Here is a 20,596-nt window from a genome sequence, read left to right on the forward strand (position 1 = left end):
CCAAAAAAAAATTTGGTGGCAGATTCCTAAGGCAACCTGACACCCCCCCCCCCCCTATGGATGCAAGGAGACAGGTGGGTTTAAGGAAGAGTAGAGGATGGAAGGGAAGGTTGGGAGGTGGCTTCGATAAATCTGTACACACCCAACCTCTTGACGTAGTCCTATTACCTATTCATCTGGAAATGGCTTTCTTCAAAATAGGAATAAATCCCGAACACCAATTATACTAATTGCACTGTGTAGACCCGAATGGCAAAGGGGGGGGGGGTGTTAAGGAATTATCAGGGGAAATTGCCAAGCCATTACAACTATATAGCACTTGGATGGGGCCAGGATAGGGATTTGAGATGGGACGGGGTGAAGGAATGGAGCCCAACAACTTGGACGGTCGGGGATTGAACGTCGGCCTGCATGAAGCGAAACCGTCGCTCTACCGTCCACTCCAAGTGGTTGGAGATGGGGGGGAGGGAGGGAGGGAGAGAGACTACTTACGTCAACATTTTGCTGGAGAACCTTACATTCCATACTACTGTAATATAACTGCCCTCAACCAGTATTGGGTCAGCTTAATTATGCTACGTAGATCATCAATGACATAACGAACCCTAACCTTAGTGAAAAGAAAAAAACAGACAGAAATATAGACAGATACAGAGGGATAAAGAGGCAGACAAGGAGAGAGACAGACACAGACAGATGCATAGAAACAGGGAGAAAGAATTGACGTTTCCGTCCGCCCTGGACCATTATCAAGTCGAAAGACGGTCTGTGATGGTCAACTCAACTTGGTTATGGTCCGAGATGGACAGAAATATATTCAACTTTTTTCTTATCAGATTTCTGAGTTAGGCGTCTATTGTTCAGCCTCGTTATTGCGACTTATTGCCTGCAGAAACATAGACAGACAGACAGACAGACAGACAGACCGACCTAAGCAACTCCGGGTACCGCTTCGAAAATACAGTGAATTAGTATTATATACCATAAAATACTAATACACTAAGTCGCTCAAACTTTGTCCATGGTATGAATGATCAAATTGTGCTGCATATTAGCACGAGAGTGAGCAGAAAACCTATTTCTTGCGCAAAAACTGTGCAATATACCGGAGTGGAGATTTTTTTTCATTGAGAGTTTTTAATTAAGTTGGGTCAAAGTGGATGTGATTATGCTGTAGGTGGACGAAGGGCCGGATGCAGCATACGGGGGACTATATCAGCTCTCGCTCTCAGTATACCTCACTCTCAGTATATCAGTGAGCTCACCGACATGAGCAGTGTGACAATTGTGGTGGTCACTCGTCTCGTCCACACAATATATTGAAAAATAATGGTATTTGTTATCTTCGCTAGGATTATCTTGGGGTTACCTTGAAATGGTTTGACCAGGCCTCCTGGTTGCTGGACTGGTCAACCAGGCTGTTGGACGCGGCTGCTCGCAGCCTGACGTATGAGTCACAGCCTGGTTGATCAGGTATCCTTTGGAGGTGCTTATCCAGTTCTCTCTTGAACACTGTGAGGGGTCGGCCAGTTATGCTCCTTATGTGTAGTGGAAGCGTGTTGAATAGTCTCGGGCCTCTCATGTTGATTGAGTTCTCTCTCAGAGTACCTGTTGCACCTCTGCTTTTCAACGGGGGGTATTCTGCACATTCTGCCATGCCTCCTGGTCTCGTGTGGTGTTATTTCTGTGTGCAGGTTTTGGACCAGCCCCTATACTATTTTCCACGTGTAAATTATTATGTATCTCTCCCGCCTGCGCGCAAGAAAATACAGATTTAGGGCATTTTAGTCGGTCCCAATAGTTTAGATGTTTTACTGAGTGAATTCTAACAGTAAAGGATCCCTGCACGCTCTCCAGATTAGCAATTTCTCTAGCTTTGAAAGGGGCTGTCATTGTGCAACAGTAATCCACTCTAGAGATAACTAGCGTCTTGAAGAGTATCATCATCGGTGCAGCATCTCTAGTGTGAAAGGTTCTTGTCATGCAAGCTGTCATTTTTCTTGCAGTTGTGACGGCTACTTTATTGTGTTCTTTAAAGGTAAGGTCTTCCGACATGAGTACACCCAGATCCTTTACATTGCCTTTCCGTTCTATGTTATGATTTGACTGCGTTTTGTATGTGGTTTCCGTTTTTATATTTTCATTTTTCCCCTAACCCAAGAGCTTGAACTTCGTTAATCACCATATTTTCTGTAGTCCATAGAAAGACCTGATCAACATCTTATTGGAGGTTTGCCGTGTCCTCTATGTTGTCTACTCATAAAAATCCAAGTGTCATCTGCAGACGAAGCTTCAGTACTAAATATTGTGTCCCTTTCTATTTCCGATATGAGGACGAGTGAAAGCACTGGAGCAAGCACAGTACTCCTGGGAGACTGAGCTCTTCACGGTTGATGATCCGGATTTTATTTTGTTGACTATTACATATTGGGTTCTGTTAGTCAGGAAATTATAGATCCATCTGTCTATTTTTCCATTAATTTCTTTTGAGTGTATTTCTAGTGCAATAATACCATGTGCACAGTTATCGAAGACTTTTGCGAAATTTGCGTAAATTACATTACCGTTTTGTCTGTCTTCCATGGCATCTAGTGCCATGTCATAGTGGTCCAGCAACTGTGACAGACAAGAGCGCCCTGTTCTGAAACCATGTTGTCCGGGGTTATGGAGATACTGTGATTCCATGTATTTTGTGATCTTACTTCTTGGCACTTTCTCAAATATTTTTATGTGTGATGTTAGTGCTATAGGTCTGTAATTTTTTACTCTGCCTTATTTCGTCTTTTATGAAATAGGGCTATCTCTACTGTCTTCAGTATGTCAGGGTATGTTTAGTATGTCGCCAGTATCTAGGCTTTGTCTCAAAAGAATGTGAAGGGCCTGCGATAGTGTTTTTTTACAGTTCTTGATGAATATAGAGTTCCAAGAATCAGAGCCTAGTGCAGGCCCTAGTGCAGGATTGGTAGAGTTAGGGTATGTTAGGTTAGGTTAGGGTAAGATAGGTTGAGTTAGGATAGGTTAGGGTGGGATAGATTAGGATAAGATAGGTTGGGTTAGGATTGGTTAGGGTAGGTAAGGTTAGCATAAGATAGGTCTGGTTAGGATAAGTTAGGTTAGGGTAAGATGAGATTGGTTAGGTTAGGATAGGCAAGGATAGGTTCGGTTAGGTATAATAAAAGTGTAGATGATATAAGAGGGATTCGGATTGATGTCCATAGGGAATGGAAAGGATGGGGGAGGTAGAGGGATGGGGTGATAAATTTCAGGAAGAGAGTGCGGGTGTAGAGAGAGAGGAGGTTTGGAGGTTTGAAAGTTGGGTGGCCTGTCCACCATGGGTTGACATTTTTGTATGTGTTGTTTGTTTGCGTGTGTGTTATGTTGGGTTGTCAGTACATTGGCTGGGGGGGGGCTAGTGTTTGTGACCTTGTTGGTGTCCTAAAGCCCTGGGATCGATGGAGTTGGCTGAAGGAGGCTAATCTTAGAAACATCAGGATAGTTACACTTCTGACGCCACGACAAATGGTTTTTTGGTTTTATATTTTTTTGTAGGTGTTTTATTTTTTTTTTATTTTTTTTTCTTTCTTTATTCTTCATTTGGTGTAGATTGGGTCCGGGATGGGCCACTCATCTGGATCGTCTGGCAGACCGCTTAGTATCTGAGGGCTTGGGAAGGCCTCATCATGGATATGTCTGATCACTTTTTGTTGGAGAGTGATTCTTCTGGTTCTGTGTGGTGGTTCGTGGATCTCGTAGTCGCTGGTGGTGTTTTCTGCTACGAAGGGATCTTCTGGGTCTGGGACATACATGTTCTTCATACGGTACAGCTGTCTTCTGGCCAGGTAGCTAAGCCTAATGTTCATTAGCTTCATGTTGAGCGTCTCGTGGATCAGGTCAGTTCTTACCCTGTCCCTCAGAGTCAGGCCCTCTGCAAAGCGAAGTGCTTTGTTTTGTACTCGTTGAATCTTCAGCATGTTGGATTTGTTGGTGAGGTTCAGGGGAACGTAAGGGTATTCCATTCATCATTCTGTACAGGTGGAGCTTGATGTGGGATGGGGCTTGGTTGAAACGGAAGAGCCTCGCCAGTGAGCCCCGTAAGAGGGATACTTAGTTTTCTCAGGTCTTAGTTCCTACTCATTACAGTGGAAGTATAAGGGATGAGTTGCTTATACTGAAGTTGTGCTTGCTACAGTGATAATTAGTTGACAGATTGTCTCCTAGCTTAAGCACTCAACTGCTGTGTTGAGGTGAAGTGTGTGTGTTTTGAGGGAGGGGGGAGTGACCCGGGGGGGAAGGGGGATTAAGTCCTTGAGTTAATTGATTGTTCGTGGATGAATTTTCGATAGTTTTCGGAGAATGGGGGGGGGGCGGTCGACGAGGGGGGGGGGGGGGTAGGTTGGCTGGGAGATGGGTATTAGAGGTTGGGTGTGTAGATGTGAGGAATTGATTGAGGTTGCGTGCGCATTTCTTGCTATATACCAGTTGCGTTGTAATGCAACTAATCCCTACTCCTGTTTGCATTCCCTGTCGTATTTGGCTATTAAAATTTGGCCTGGAGGTGGCTTCCTCAACTTCTTCTTCTTCTTCCAGTGCCCCCCCACTGGTACCCACTACGCCCCGTCGTGGGTACCAGTATTTCCTTACATTCCTTTTACTCCTTTGTGTTTCCAGCTTCCACCTGTAACCTCTTGTCTTACTTTCTCTCTCATTAAAGAGGCTGGCCTTGTTCGCCTTGTCTATTTCTCTGTGTCTTGTGTGTTGGGAGAGGTGTGTGGTAGCGAGGGCTTGTGTGGTGAGGAGAGGAGCGTGTGTGGCGAAGGAGATGTGTAGTGGTAGGAAAGGAGTGTGGTAGTGGCCGAGTAGTGTGGTAGTGGACCAGTCGTGTGGTAGTGGCTGAGTAGTGTGGTAGTGGCCGAGTAGTGTGGTAGTGGCTGAGTTTATGGTACTGGCAGTGAAGCCTTGTGTGTGATAGTGACAGTGAAGGTGTGTGTGTGTGTGTGTGTGTGTGTGTGTGTGTGTGTGTGTGTGTGTGTGTGTGTGTGTGTGTGTGTGTGTGTGTGGCAGAGGTGCAGCAGGGGTGGTGGTGGAGGAGACGGAGCAGGCAGCCACCTGCCAGAGCAGGGGTTGGGGGGCCGGTGAGGCAGGATGTAGCAGCCGGCAAGGAGAGTGGAGCAGCTTTATGTAGCCAGGGCGGTGGTCTGGTGCCCGCCAGATAGGGAGCTTATGGCGCCGAACGCTGCTTCGCCAGGCTCAAGGCAGGGCCTGGGGGGGGGAGGGGCAGGGAGGGAGAGGTAGGGAAGGGCCTCTCTCTTCCTTACCTAGGGAAAGGAGAGGTAGGGGGAAGAGGAATAAAGAGAGAGAACGTAAAGAACATAGAGACAAAGAGAGAGGAGAAGGGAGAGAGGAGAAAGGGAGGGTTGTAGAGGTATTGACAAAGTGAGGAAGGGAGATATAGACCGAACATGGGAGGAGAGATGGGAAGAGCAATGGGAGAAGAGAGAGAGGGGAGAGGAGGGGTGGAAAGAGAGAGAGAGAGAGAGACAGAGAGAGAGGGGAGGGGTATTGACTGAAAGTGACGGAGGGAGGGAGAGAGAGAGAAAAAGAGAGGGATAGACGGAGAGGTGATGCCCGAGGACGAGCGGTGGAGAACAAGATGAAAAGGAAGAGGATGCCGAGGAATGAAGAATTCCAGGGAAAAAATTAAGAAAAAAAATGATAACTGAGGGGAAAATCGTTTGAAAATGGAGAGAGAGAGAGAGAGAGAGAGAGAGAGAGAGAGAGAGAGAGAGAGAGAGAGAGAGAGAGAGAGAGAGAGAGAGAGAGAGAGAGAGAGACTGGGTGACAGACGGAGGAAATACATTCTCTCTCACGCTCTCCTCCCCCTATCTCTCTCTCTCCCTCCCTCCCTCCCTCTCTCTCTCTCTCTCTATCTCTCTCTCTCTATCTCTCTCTCTCTCTCTCTCTCTCTCTTTCAGAATGCTATAAGGGCGTATTCCAGACTGGCAGATCTTGTCTCATGTCCATGCCCTACACTGCTCCTGCCCTACACTGCTCCTACCCTACACTGCTCCTGCCCTACACTGTCCTAGCATACACTGTCCTTGCCCTACACTGCTCCTGCCCTACACTTCTCCTGCCCTACACTGTCCTAGCATACACTGTCCTTGCCCTACACTGCTCCTGCCCTACACTGCTCCTGCCCTACACTGCTCCTACCCTACACTGCTCCTACCCTACACTGCTCCTACCCTACACTGCTCTTGCCTTACACTGTTTCTAACCTAAACTGCTCCTGCCCTACACTGCTCCTGCCCTGCACTTCTCCTGCCCTACACTGTCCTAGCATACACTGTCCTTGCCCTACACTGCTCCTGCCCTACACTGCTCCTGCCCTACAGTCATACTGACACTACTCACTTCACTCACATCCTCTCACCCGTTACCTATTCATTGTATACATTGCGTACATACATTCATACTCAGTACATACATACATACATAAACATTATATACTATGCAAACTATAGAGTATATAAAGACCAGAGGTTCCAACTTTTAACTTATCATGGAGACCCTGAGTTCCTGCAGTGTATTCCTTCATGTGAGGTCTAACAACCCTGTTTATGTCTCTTCTATAAGAGCGAGAAAAAAACGATCAACGATTCTCAAGTTTCACAGGTAACCTCAATTCCTGGGCAGTAGTCTAGACTACTGGCTGTAGTAGTCTAGACTACTGCTCAGGAGTTGAGGTTCACATTGTTCCTCGGAGAATGTCTTCCAGAACGTAAGGAAGAGAGGGACTGGGGCTCGTTCCAAGGTGTCCCCGCCGTTCCCTTCTTGGGGTAGATTGAGTCAGCTCGCCTTGTTGTCACGACCTCAGACCCGAGTGATTGATGCCTCGACACTTTCTTTGGCAGTCACTCATCAATCACTCCTGAAGCCTTGGTCAGCGTGTTCCCCCCCCCCCCCCCCACACACACCTACGTTAATAAGGTGGTGTTATGGAGATCTGGGGTACAGTGAGCCATCTTTCCCTACCTACCCATCACCCTGAGGCAGGAAATAAGAAACTTCAGGGGGGTGGGGGGTGGGGGACCTTATCCCTAGCGCTTGCCCCTTCCCCTCGCCTACCCCCCCTCCCCCACCTCCCGCCCTCCTCCCCCCCCCCAGTTCCCCTCGTCCGCCCCCTTCCACTCACACCCCCTCTTCCCTTTCATAAAATACAATATTAGCCATGAAACAACTATATTGCTTAAGGAAATAATTTTTTCTGATTTTTTTTTCAATCGCCAGAATTCAAAAAAGGTAACAGCTTGCTAAAGATCACATTTAGAACTTAATTACGATTTTTTGCCATTACCCGTTGGCTATACGGCTACATACTTTCAAAATAAACTTTTGAAAAGTTTATTTTTTCTTATAATATTTATACAATCATTCAATGATCTCGAGAGAAGTAACAAACTTCCTGTTGTCCATCATTTGCCCGTACTCCCATAAAATAAACGATCCTCCTGCAGTGTCTAAGGTTTCTAAAAGCCACTCACTCCTCTCGGAGTAAAGGTACTACTGTTGTATTTTTGTTAGTGTGTCACACCGCTAAGCTCCTCTCTCCCATACTTGAGGCAGTTATATGTTGGATAAAAGAGACAGATGCCGAGACGAACACAAGAGAGACAACCAGAGTAATAGAGAAACAGAGACAAAGACAGACAGTAGATGGATGGATGGATATATTCGTGTATACTGGCAGCAGGTTTTCTTTTAAATATGTCTCATTGAATATGACCGCATATTCTGTATTTACTATCTTCTGATTTAGGGCTTCTATCCCTCTATTTTCTTAGCATCAGGGCTTAGCTGAAAGAGGAGTTCTCCAAAACTCATTTTCGTAATTTCAAGGTGAAGAAAAGAAGTGAATTGCTATAGAATGTATTACACATATTTATACAATTTGCACAACGTTTCGAACCTCCGTGGTTCATTCTCAAGTGAAAAGAATTTTCAGAACTGGTTGATTTATACCCGCACTGGGTCAGGTGATAAGACAATAAAGGTGAAAACATGGGGGGGATACATAAGGGATAAATGGGAGGTGAAACATAAGAACATAAGAATAGAGGTAACTGCGGAAGGCCTATTGGCCCATACGAGGCAGCTCCTATCTACATACAAAGATTAATCAGGTGTAATTGGCCTGTTATGTTGAACAGTGTCTTTTGTGTTGGCATCGTTATGTTCTGGTCTTGTCCTTACTCTCATGGTGGGTAGAGTAAATAGTTCCGTGATTTGGGTGTTCATGGTAGGTTGTTCTATTCTTATGTGAATTGCTTCAAGAATTTGTAATCTTCTTGCATCTTGGGTTTTGTCAGTTATACAGGTATTTTTGTTCAACATTTCTCTTGTTAGGATGATGTCATGGGCTTGTCTCATGTGATTCCTGGGGGCACCGGATTGAAGATGACATGTCAAACGCCTCGTCAGCTTGGTCGACGTCATACCTATGTACTTAGATTGAAGGTTACATCCTTCGTGGGGGCAAGTGTAAATGTATTCAACGCTTGACTGCTGTAGAGGGTTCTCCGTCGGCTTCGGGCTGATTTTGATAAAGAGTTCGGAAGTCTTCTTGGTTTTGTAGAATATTATCAGGTTTATGTTTTGGTTAGGAGTAATGCTTTTTACTCCTTTACGGATTATTTCTTTCATTATTCTTTCCTCTTTTATATGTTCACTGTGCATGGTTGATTTGTAATATAATTATATTGGAGATATTGTGGTTTCTGTTCTAGGTTCAGTATTATACCATCGGTCCAAGTGTCTTCTAATAGCAGCGTTTATTTCCGCGTTGCTATATCCGTTGTTCACCAATACCTGAGTTATTCTTTCAAACTCTCTATTCATGTTGCTCCATTCAGAGCAGTGGGTAAGCGCGCGACGAATATAAGCATTGAGAACGCTGGCTTTGTATCTTTGGGAGCACTCACTTCTACCGTTCAGGCATAATCCTATGTTGGTGGGCTTGGTATATACGTTGGTGCTTAAAGAGGTTCCTGTTTTTATTATTAGTACATCCACGAATGGCAGACTGTTATTTTTACTATTTTCATGTGTAAATCGGAGTACTGACTCTCTCCAGATGGCTTTTTAGATCAATTAGTTCATCTGAGTCTTTTACTATTACGAATATGTCATCTACATAACGGCAATATACAGTTGGTTTTTGTCTGCTACTGAAAACCCTGTCTTCGATGGTTCCCATATAAAAATTAGCAAATAAAACTCCTAAGGGGGAGCCCACTGCTACTCCGTCTATTTGTAAATACATGTCTCCTTGTGGACTGATGAAAGGGGCTTCCTTTGTACATGCTTCGAGAAGACTCTACAAGTGTGGCTCGGGTATAATATATAATATCGTAGGAGGGGTGATAGGAGAAAAGCACACAGAAACATTATCGGAGGGGACCTAAACATTCCCTCTAATGCGTTATGTGTACTTTCCTCCGAGGCTAAGGGTCCCCTTCTTCCAGCCAGAGGTGGTACATATATATACATATGGCTCAGCAACGTGTGTGCATTGCTGAGCCAAAGCAACCTTCCCCTGTCTCCCAATCCTCCCCATCATTCCCCCCCCCCTGCCCCATCCCTTTGTCCTCCCCACACCATCCCCCACTCCACCGTCCCCTCGTCCTCCTTAAATTTACCCACTCCACTGTCCCCTCGTCCTCCCTACCATTCCCCCCTCTCCCGTCCCCTCGTCCTCCCCACCATTCTCCATTCCCGTCCCCTCGTCCTCCCCACCATTCTCCATTCCCGTGCCCTCGTCCCCACCATCCCAACTCCCCTCTCCCTTTGTCTTCCTCACCATTACCCCATCCTCTGTCCCCTCGTCCTCTCCACCATCCCCCACTCCCATCCTTTCGTCGTCCCCACCGTTCCCCACTCCTTTGTCCTATGAATTCCCAAATGATCTGATGTTCCCATCACTGAAATATAAGAAAAACAGTTATAAAAACGAAATGAAAAACAATGAAAAAATAAAAAAAGATAAACTATACTCACGAAATGAACGGTATGGTAAACAACACAGCTCAATCCCAACCCAGTGTCACACAAAATAGTAAAATCAAAATGAAAATAAGTCGAAATCTATAAAAATTCAATTTATCAATGAAATCTGAAATATTGAAATGGAATTGTAACATGTTGGACAACAGATGGTCCTTTTTTTTTAAAAAAAAAGCATGTTTTTATCTGTCACAGCTGTGGCATTTATACTTATATTCATAACATAAACGGTATAGTAAACAAAATAAATAAGTCGAAATCTATAAAAATTCAATTTATCAATGCAATCGGAAACATTGAAATGGAATGTGTGACCTATTTAGTATAGCGTGCATGTTGCTATTATGTGCAACAGATGGCGCTCTTTTTCAAAAACGCATGTTTTTACCTGTCACAGGGGTGGCATCGATATAGTAAGTATATAAATAGATGCGCCTATTCGAATGCAACGTTGTGTCAGAATTTCAAAGCAATCGGTGAAGAACTTTCGGAGATTACAGCGTGTGTTGCTCTTACCTCCAACAGAGGGCGCTGTTTAAAAAAAAAAACATGTTTTTTTCCTGTCACAGGTGAGGCATGCATATAGTATATATATATAAAAAGACGCGCCTATTCGAATGGAACGTTGTGTGAAAATTTCAAAGCAATCGGTAAAGAATTTTCGGAGATTAGCGATTTTGAACAAACGAACATTTACATTTTTATTTATATCGATTACCTATTTGTAATGTTGATTCATTGCTGAAATTTTGACCTATCCTTTTCTCACGACCGAACACTTCATGAAAATATTTAATGGTTTTTTGTCTAATCATCCGAACCAATCGAGGCTAGGAAGACGTTATTACGGCGCTCCAGTTTTTCATCAAAAACCCCGCAATTTTGACGATTTGGTCGATTGCTTACACTAACAATGGGTTGCATGAGATGATAGGACAGTAATGATGGCTACACTCGTCGCCATTATTATTTCGCCCTTCTCCTCTTCCTATACTCCCCCCCCCCCCCACTCTCTCCCCCCCCCCCCCACCCTCTTCCCCTTCTCACAGAAAATATATGATTAAGAAGCACAGAAACAACAGTGTAGTTATTACAAAGGACTAAAGGCTCTAGGGGGAAACACACAATATTTTGTGAAGTGTTTCCTCTAGTCACAATAAAACACAGATGTTACATTATTGTAGATGTTGTATTAGGTTTGCAGGTGTTGTAATAATGCAACAGATGTTGCATTAATGATGCAATTACTCGCTAACGTGAAGTTACAGAAAATACCATGTAACAGAAGCAAACCATCCCCCCGCCCCCCCCAAAAAAAATGCCTGGAAAAGGTGCGCAGTTAACGTTGTCAACCTCAGACGCGGCGCTGCCTCCGCCCATCACTGGCTTCTTCTTGAGAAAATTGAGATGATTTCGGGGCTTTTTTTTAGTGTCCCCGCGGCCCGGTCCTCGACCAGGCCTCCACCCCCAGGAAGCAGCCCGTGACAGCTGACTAACACCCAGGTACCTATTTTACTGCTAGGTAACAGGGGCATAGGGTGAAAGAAACTCTGCCCATTGTTTCTCGCCGGCGCCTGTGATCGAACTCAGGACCACAGGATCACAAGTCCAGCGTGCTGTCCGCTCGGCCGACCGGCTCCAACTGAAGGCGACTGAAGGCGAGACACAGATGTGTTCACACCAATGAGACAGCTCTGATGTGTCACCTGCCAGCTGTTACCTGTCAGCCCGTCCTCCAAACAAAGACCCAAAAGTGATTCCATGCACCCGCCAAACCCACTGTTTATGAATGAAAAGCGGTTTACACACGACTCACAACTGCTGGCGTTCGAACACTTCCGGAACAAGTGCTTCACTGACGAATTTTGTTCGAACCACAACGCTGTAAATGCTTCACCCACGTACTACAAACACAAATAATCGCCAACAGAACCTAAACACCTGACCTAACCTAACCTATGCCTATATATGCACAATATGCTAATATATTATAATATTAATTCATACTTGAGAAAATTCCCGTTTTGAATGAACAGCATATTAAAATTTATGAATGCGTCTGTGGGGTCGACCGCTGGATGTAATGGACTTGAGTCGAGGACGGGTTGTACCTGTATTTGTATGTAAATTACTGTTACGTAGTTTAAGTTTGTTGCCTACGAGGAGTGCGGGAACATGTGAAATGATGACGTATAAACATTGTTCAGTGTGACCTGAGTATAATATAGGTATAAACATTGTGGTTGGTGGTCTTAATAACACTAATAAGTAGTTAGTGCAGTGCAGAGTTAATAACCTCTCCAGAGGTTGATTGGCTTAAAGCCCATCAACAAACTTGCTGGTTGGTCAATTAGGCTATTGCGGTGGCCCTAATAGATATCCAGAAGTCGATAGGCCTTAAACCCAACACCAAACAAGCTGGTTGGTCAATAAACTATCGCAGTGGCCTTATTAACCCTGGCGAGGGTGATAGACCTGTAGATTAACACTAATCTACAGAGGAAAAAAACAGCAAACCTGATATCTGGGAAATAATTTTTTCCACGACGTCTCCATATCCGCGCGAATTCTGGGTTCCCATGAACGACAGGAGTCATAGTTTAGATAACGACACGAAATTACGATAATTTTGGATTATTGGACGTGAAAATCATCATTTTGAGCTTATGGTAATTTTGAAAGGAAATTTGTCCCCTGATGGCGACAAGGCGTCATCGCCCTCGCCTGAAATTGAAAGTTGTATGATGTATGTCGACTTCCGATTGTGTCGTTTTTGGAAAACTGGTTCACACTCGCTCGTTAGTGTTGTATGTGTGGTGTACTCACCCAGCTGTGCTTGCGGGGATTGAGCTTCGGCTCTTTGGTCCCGCCTCTCAACAGTCAATCAACTGGTGTACAGGTTCCTGAGCCTATTGGGCTCTAGCATATTTATATTTGAAACTGTGTATGGAGTCTGCCTCCACCACATCACTGCCAAATGCATTCCAAACGTTAACTACTCTAACACTGAATACAGTTATTTGTAATGTCTCTGTGGCTTATTTGTGTACTACGTTCCTACCTGTGTCCCTTTGTTCGTGTTCCACCGGTGCAAAATAGTTTGTCTTTGTCCGCCCTGTCAATTCATCTGAGAATTTTATAGGTGGCCATCATGTCTCCCTTTACTCTTCTGTTATTCGGAGACGTGAGGTTTAATTTCCGTAGCCCTTCCTCGTAACTCATACCCCTCAGCTTTGGGACTAGTCAGGTGGCATTCCTCTGAATCTTCTCACATTTGCCTTGTGTTTAACTTGGTATGGACACACACATACATTATAATTAGATATGGACTAGCTATAGTGTGTTTGTGTGTACTCACCTATTTGCGCTTTTGGGGGTTCAGCTTAGGCTCTTTGGTTCCACCTCTCCACCGTCAATCCACTGGTGTACAGATTCCTGAGCTTCACGAGCTCTATCATATCTACATTTTAAACTGTGTATGGAGTCAGCTTCCACCACATCACTTCCTAGTGCATTCCATTTACTAACTACTCTGACACTGAAAAAGTTCTTTTAAATGTCTCTGTGGGTCATTTGGTACTCGGTTTCCACCTGTGTCCCCTTGTTCGTGTACCACCCGTGTTAAATAATCCATCCTTGTCTACCCTGTCAATTCACTTGAGAATTTTGTATGTGATGATCATGTTTCCCCGGGCCCTTCTATCTTCCAGGACGTGAGGTGCAGTTCCCTCAGCCTTTCCTCGTAGCTCATGCCTCTTAGTTCTGGGACTAGCCTAGTGGTATACCTCTGAAATTTTTCCAGCTTCATCTTGTGCTTGACAAGGTACGGGCTCCATGCTGGGGCTGCATACTCCAGGATTGGCCTTACATATATGGTATACAAGATTCTGAAAGATTCCTTACACAGGTTTCTGAAGGCGGTTCCGATGTTAGCCAGCCTCGCATAGGCCGCTGATGTTATTGTTTTGATGTGGGCTTCAGGAGACAGGTTTTGCGTGATATCAACTCCTAAATCTTTCTCTCCGTCCGTTTCCTGAAGGATTTTATCCCCCCATTCGGTATCCAGTGGCTGGCCTCCTATTCCTTTCTCTAGTTTCATTACCTTACACATACTTGGGTTGAACTTAAGTAGCCATCTGTTTGACTTCAGTTTGTTTAGGTCATCTTGTAGCTTCGTACTATCTTCCTCTGTCTTAATACTCCTCATAATTTTTGCATCATCAGCAAACATTGAGAGAACGAGTCTATTAACTCTGGGAGATCATTTACATATATCAGGAACAGAATAGGTCCAAGAACTGATCCCTGTGGGACTCCCCTGGTGACGCCTCGCCACTCTGAGACCTCACCCCTCAAATTGATTGCCTTCTGTTGCTTAGGTACTCCCTTATCCAGTGGATAAGTGTATATGTGTGTATACATATATAATGGTCCCCAGGACTATATGCAACTGAAAACTCACACCCCGGTGGTTCAATTAGCTTCGGCTATCACTTCCTTATGTCCGGTCATGATGGTCAAGAGGATTAAGGCGCCCTGTACATACCTGTTGCGTTGCTCCTGGCAGTATGGGTTCGAGTCACTTCTGGGGTGTGAGTTTTCAGTTATATAATATATATATATATATATATATATATATATATATATATATATATATATATATATATATATATATATTTATTAGTATATTAGTATATTTTGGTAGCAGTCTTTCCTGTAGACATATATTATTAAATATGACCGAAAAAGTAAGATTAATAATTCTAACACGAATTTTCTCAATCTTTCGTACATTTCTTTTCACTGTTGGAGGTAAATCAAAAATCAATTCTCCAAAATTCATTTTTATTTCTAGTCTGACGCGACACGAGCGCGTTTCGTAAAACTTATTACATTTTCAAAGACTTTAGTTCACAAATACACAACTGAATAGAACTTACGCATCTCCGATTTTATATCTACATTTGAGTGAGGTGGAAGGGGTGATGTGGCATTAACACAAGACAGAACAAGAGGTGGCATTAATAGGGTATTAATTTCATCAACACAAGACAGAACAAGAGGTGGTATTAATAGGGTATTAATTTCATCAACACAAGACAGAACACGAAACAATGGGTATTGAATAGAAGTGTTTGTAGAAAGCCTATTGGTCCATATTTCTTGATGCTTCTATATTGGAGCGGAGTCTAGAGGTGGGTAGAATATAGTTGTGCAATAATTGGCTGTTGATTGCTGGTGTTGACTTCTTGATGTGTAGTGCCTCGCAAACGTCAAGCCGCCTGCTATCGCTGTATCTATCGATGATTTCTGTGTTGTTTACTAGGATTTCTCTGGCTATGGTTTGGTTGTGGGAAGAGATTATATGTTCCTTAATGGAGCCCTGTTGCTTATGCATCGTTAAACGCCTAGAAAGAGATGTTGTTGTCTTGCCTATATACTGGGTTTTTTGGAGCTTACAGTCCCCAAGAGGGCATTTAAAGGCATAGACGACGTTAGTCTCTTTTAAAGCGTTCTGTTTTGTGTCTGGAGAGTTTCTCATGAGTAGGCTGGCCGTTTTTTTGGTTTTATAGTAAATCGTCAGTTGTATCCTCTGATTTTTGTCTGTAGGGATAACGTTTCTATTAACAATATCTTTCAGGACCCTTTCCTCCGTTTTATGAGCTGTGGAAAAGAAGTTCCTGTAAAATAGTCTAATAGGGGGTATAGGTGTTGTGTTAGTTGTCTCTTCAGAGGTTGCATGGCTTTTCACTTTCCTTCTTATGATGTCTTCGACGAAACCATTGGAGAAGCCGTTATTGACTAGGACCTGCCTTACCCTGCAGAGTTCTTCGTCGACTTGCTTCCATTCTGAGCTGTGGCTGAGAGCACGGTCGACATATGCCTTAACAACACTCCTCTTGTACCTGTCTGGGCAGTCGCTGTTGGCATTTAGGCACATTCCTATGTTCGTTTCCTTAGTGTAGACTGCAGTGTGGAAACCTCCGCCCTTTTCCATGACTGTTACATCTAGAAAGGGCAGCTTCCCATCCTTTTCCATCTCGTAAGTGAAACGCAGCACGGAACTCTGCTCAAATGCCTCCTTCAGCTCCTGCAGATGTCTGACATCAGGTACCTGTGTAAAAATGTCGTCAACATACCTGCAGTATATGGCCGGTTTCAAGTTCATGTCGACTAAGACTTTTTGCTCGATGGTACCCATGTAGAAGTTTGCAAACAGGACACCTAGGGGAGAACCCATGGCGACCCCATCTACTTGCTTATACATGTGCCCATCCGGGCTCAAGAAAGGTGCCTCTTTAGTACAAGCTTGGAGTAGTTTCCTCAGAATATTTTCTGGTATGTCAAGAGGAGTACAGGCTGGATCACGATACACTCTGTCGGCTATCATTCCGATTGTCTCGTCCACAGGTACGTTGGTAAACAGCGATTCTACGTCCAACGAGGCTCTTATCCCTGTGGCCCGTGTGCCCCGCAGTAAGTCAACAAATTCCTTTGGAGACTTCAGGCTGAAGGCGCAAGGAACATAAGGAGTCAGCAGGCCGTTGAGTCGCTTCGCCAGTCTGTACGTGGGTGTGGGTATCTGGCTAATGATTGGCCGAAGTGGGTTTCCAGGCTTGTGTGTCTTGACATTTCCATACGCATATCCAGGTTAATATTCCCCAATGATCTTTGGCAGGTGGAGTCCGGATTTCTTGGCGTTCACAGTTTCGATCAGTTTGTTGACCTTTGCTTTTAATTCAGCTGTATTGTCCTTCATTACCCTTTGGAACTTAGTTTGGTCAGAGAGTATGATGTTCATTTTCGCCAGATATTCGTCTTTTTTAAGAATGACATATATTGGCGACTTGTCACCTCTCCTGACAACTATCTCCTTGTTCTCACGAAGGCTTTTAGCTGCCGCTTTAAGCTCGGGGGACAGTATGGTGCTTCTGTAATTGCCTCGATTCTTTCCTCCTTCTGCAATAAGTTCTGCTTGTAAGGTATCTTTGGTAGTGACCTTCTTTTGTGGTCAAAATCTGGGCATAAACTGTCATGTTATGTCCAGACCGAGTGAGATGGCCCGGAAAGTAGAGTTGGAAATTCTGTTGGACGACATATTCGACCTCGAGACACAAAAGAAGGTCACTACCAAAGATACCTTACAAGCAGAACTTATTGCCGAAGGAGGAAAGAATCGAGGCAATTACAGAAGCACCATACTGTCCCCCGAGCTTAAAGCGGCAGCTAAAAGCCTTCGTGAGAACAAGGAGATAGTTGTCAGGAGAGGTGACAAGTCGCCAATATATGTCATTCTTAAAAAAGACGAATATCTGGCGAAAATGAACATCATACTCTCTGACCAAACTAAGTTCCAAAGGGTAATGAAGGACAATACATATGTTAAGGCATATGTCGACCGTGCTCTCAGCCACAGCTCAGAATGGAAGCAAGTCGACGAAGAACTCTGCAGGGTAAGGCAGGTCCTAGTCAATAACGGCTTCTCCAATGGTTTCGTCGAAGACATCATAAGAAGGAAAGTGAAAAGCCATGCAACCTCTGAAGAGACAACTAACACAACACCTATACCCCCTATTAGACTATTTTACAGGAACTTCTTTTCCACAGCTCATAAAACGGAGGAAAGGGTCCTGAAAGATATTGTTAATAGAAACGTTATCCCTACAGACAAAAATCAGAGGATACAACTGACGATTTACTATAAAACCAGAAAAACGGCCAGCCTACTCATGAGAAACTCTCCAGACACAAAACAGAACGCTTTAAAAGAGACTAACGTCGTCTATGCCTTTAAATGCCCTCTTGGGGACTGTAAGCTCCAAAAAACCCAGTATATAGGCAAGACAACAACATCTCTTTCTAGGCGTTTAACGATGCATAAGCAACAGGGCTCCATTAAGGAACATATAATCTCTTCCCACAACCAAACCATAGCCAGAGAAATCCTAGTAAACAACACAGAAATCATCGATAGATACAGCGATAGCAGGCGGCTTGACGTTTGCGAGGCACTACACATCAAGAAGTCAACACCAGCAATCAACAGCCAATTATTGCACAACTATATTCTACCCACCTCTAGACTCCGCTCCAATATAGAAGCATCAAGAAATATGGACCAATAGGCTTTCTACAAACACTTCTATTCAATACCCATTGTTTCGTGTTCTGTCTTGTGTTGATGAAATTAATACCCTATTAATACCACCTCTTGTTCTGTCTTGTGTTGATGAAATTAATACCCTATTAATGCCACCTCTTGTTCTGTCTTGTGTTAATGCCACATCACCCCTTCCACCTCACTCAAATGTAGATATAAAATCGGAGATGCGTAAGTTCTATTCAGTTGTGTATTTGTGAACTAAAGTCTTTGAAAATGTAATAAGTTTTACGAAACGCGCTCGTGTCGCGTCAGACTAGAAATAAAAATGAATTTTGGAGAATTGACTTTTTATTTACCTCCAACAGTGAAAAGAAATGTACGAAAGATTGAGAAAATTCGTGTTAGAATTATTAATCTTACTTTTTCGGTCATATTTAATAATATATATATATATATATATATATATATATATATATATATATATATATATATATATATATATATATATATATAATATATATATATATATATATATATATATATATATATATATATAATGTCGTACCTAGTGGCCAGAATGCAGTTTTTGGCCTACTATGCAAGCCCCGATTTGCCTAAAAGGCCAAGTTTTCATGAATTGTTTTTCGACTACCTAACCTAACCTAACTTTTTTCGGCTACCTAACCTAACTTAACCTATAAAGGTAGGTTAGGTAAGGTTGGTTAGGTTCGGTCATATATCTACGTTAATTTTAACTCCAATAAAAAAAATTGACCTCATACATAATGAAATGGGTAGCTTTATCATTTCATAAGAAAAAAAATTGGGAAAAATATATAAATTCAGGAAAACTTGGCTTATTAGGCAAATCGAGCCTTGCATAGTAGGCCAAGTACGACGTTCTGGCTACTAGGTACAACACACACACATATATATACATATATATATATATATATATATATATATATATATATATATATATATGTGTGTGTGTGTTGTACCTATATGTGTATATATATATACATATATATATATATATATATATATATATATATATATATATATATATATATATATATATATATATATATATATATATATATATATGTGTAAGCCTATACTTGCATAAACCACAAGTGAAGATAAATAATCCAAAGATTATATATATATGTGTATATATATACACATATATATATAATCTTTGGATTATTTATCTTCACTTGTGGTTTATGCAAGTATAGGCTTACACATATATATATATATATATATATATATATATATATATATATATATATATATATATATGTCGTACCTAGTAGCCAGAACGCACTTCTCAGCCTACTATGCAAGGCCCAATTTGCATAATAAGCCAAGTTTTCACTAATTAATATATTTTCTCAAGTTTTTTTCTTATGAAATGATAGAGCTACCCATTTCATTATGTATGAGGTCAATTTTATTTTATTGGAGTTAAAATTAACGTAGATATATGACCGAACCTAACCAACCCTACCTAACCTAACCTAACCTATCTTTATAGGTTAGGTTAGGTTAGGTGCTGAAAAAGATAGGTTAGGTTAGGTTAGGTAGGTTAGGTAGTCGAAAAACAATTAATTCATGAAAACTTGGCTTATTAGGCAAATCGGGCCTTGCATAGTAGGCTGAGAAGTGCGTTCTGGCTACTAGGTACGACATATATATATATATATATATATATATATATGTCGTACCTAGTAGCCAGAACTCACTTCTGAGCCTACTATACAAGGCCCGATTTGCCTAATAAGCCAAGTTTTCATGAATTAATTGCTTTTCGACTACCTAACCTACCTAACCTAACCTAACCTAACTTTTTCGGCTACCTAACCTAACCTAACCTATAAAGATAGGTTAGGTTAGGTTAGGTAGGGTTGGTTAGGTTCGGTCATATATCTAAGTTAATTTTAACTCCAATAAAAAAAAATTCACCTCTTACATAATGAAATGGGTTGCTTTATCATTTCATAAGAAAAAAATTAGAGAAAATATATTATTTCATGAAAACTTGGCTTATTAGGCAAATCGGGCCTTGCATTGTAGGCTGAAAAGTGAGTTCTGGCTACTAGGTACGACATATATATATATATATATATATATATATATATATATGTCGTACATATATATATATATATATATATATATATATATATATATATATATATATATATATATATATATATATATATATATATATATATATATATATATATATAATGTGTATATATATATATACACATATAGGTACAACACACACACACATATAAATATATATATATATGTATATATATGTGTGTGTGTGTTGTACCTATATGTGTATATATATATATACACACATATACACATATATATACACACGGAGGAAACCACGCATAACGCATTAGAGGGAATGTT

General features: G+C 42.3%; 1 protein-coding gene across 3 annotated transcripts in view; it reads right to left on the reverse strand.

Moving 5' to 3' along the window:
* Positions 1 to 20,596, reverse strand: part of LOC123752455 (uncharacterized) — a 524,100-nt gene that overhangs the window by 374,109 nt on the left and 129,395 nt on the right. The gene's annotated exons all lie outside the window — the stretch shown is intronic.

Source organism: Procambarus clarkii, chromosome 48 (genome assembly GCF_040958095.1).
Source record: "Procambarus clarkii isolate CNS0578487 chromosome 48, FALCON_Pclarkii_2.0, whole genome shotgun sequence".
Lineage (NCBI taxonomy): Eukaryota > Metazoa > Arthropoda > Malacostraca > Decapoda > Cambaridae > Procambarus > Procambarus clarkii.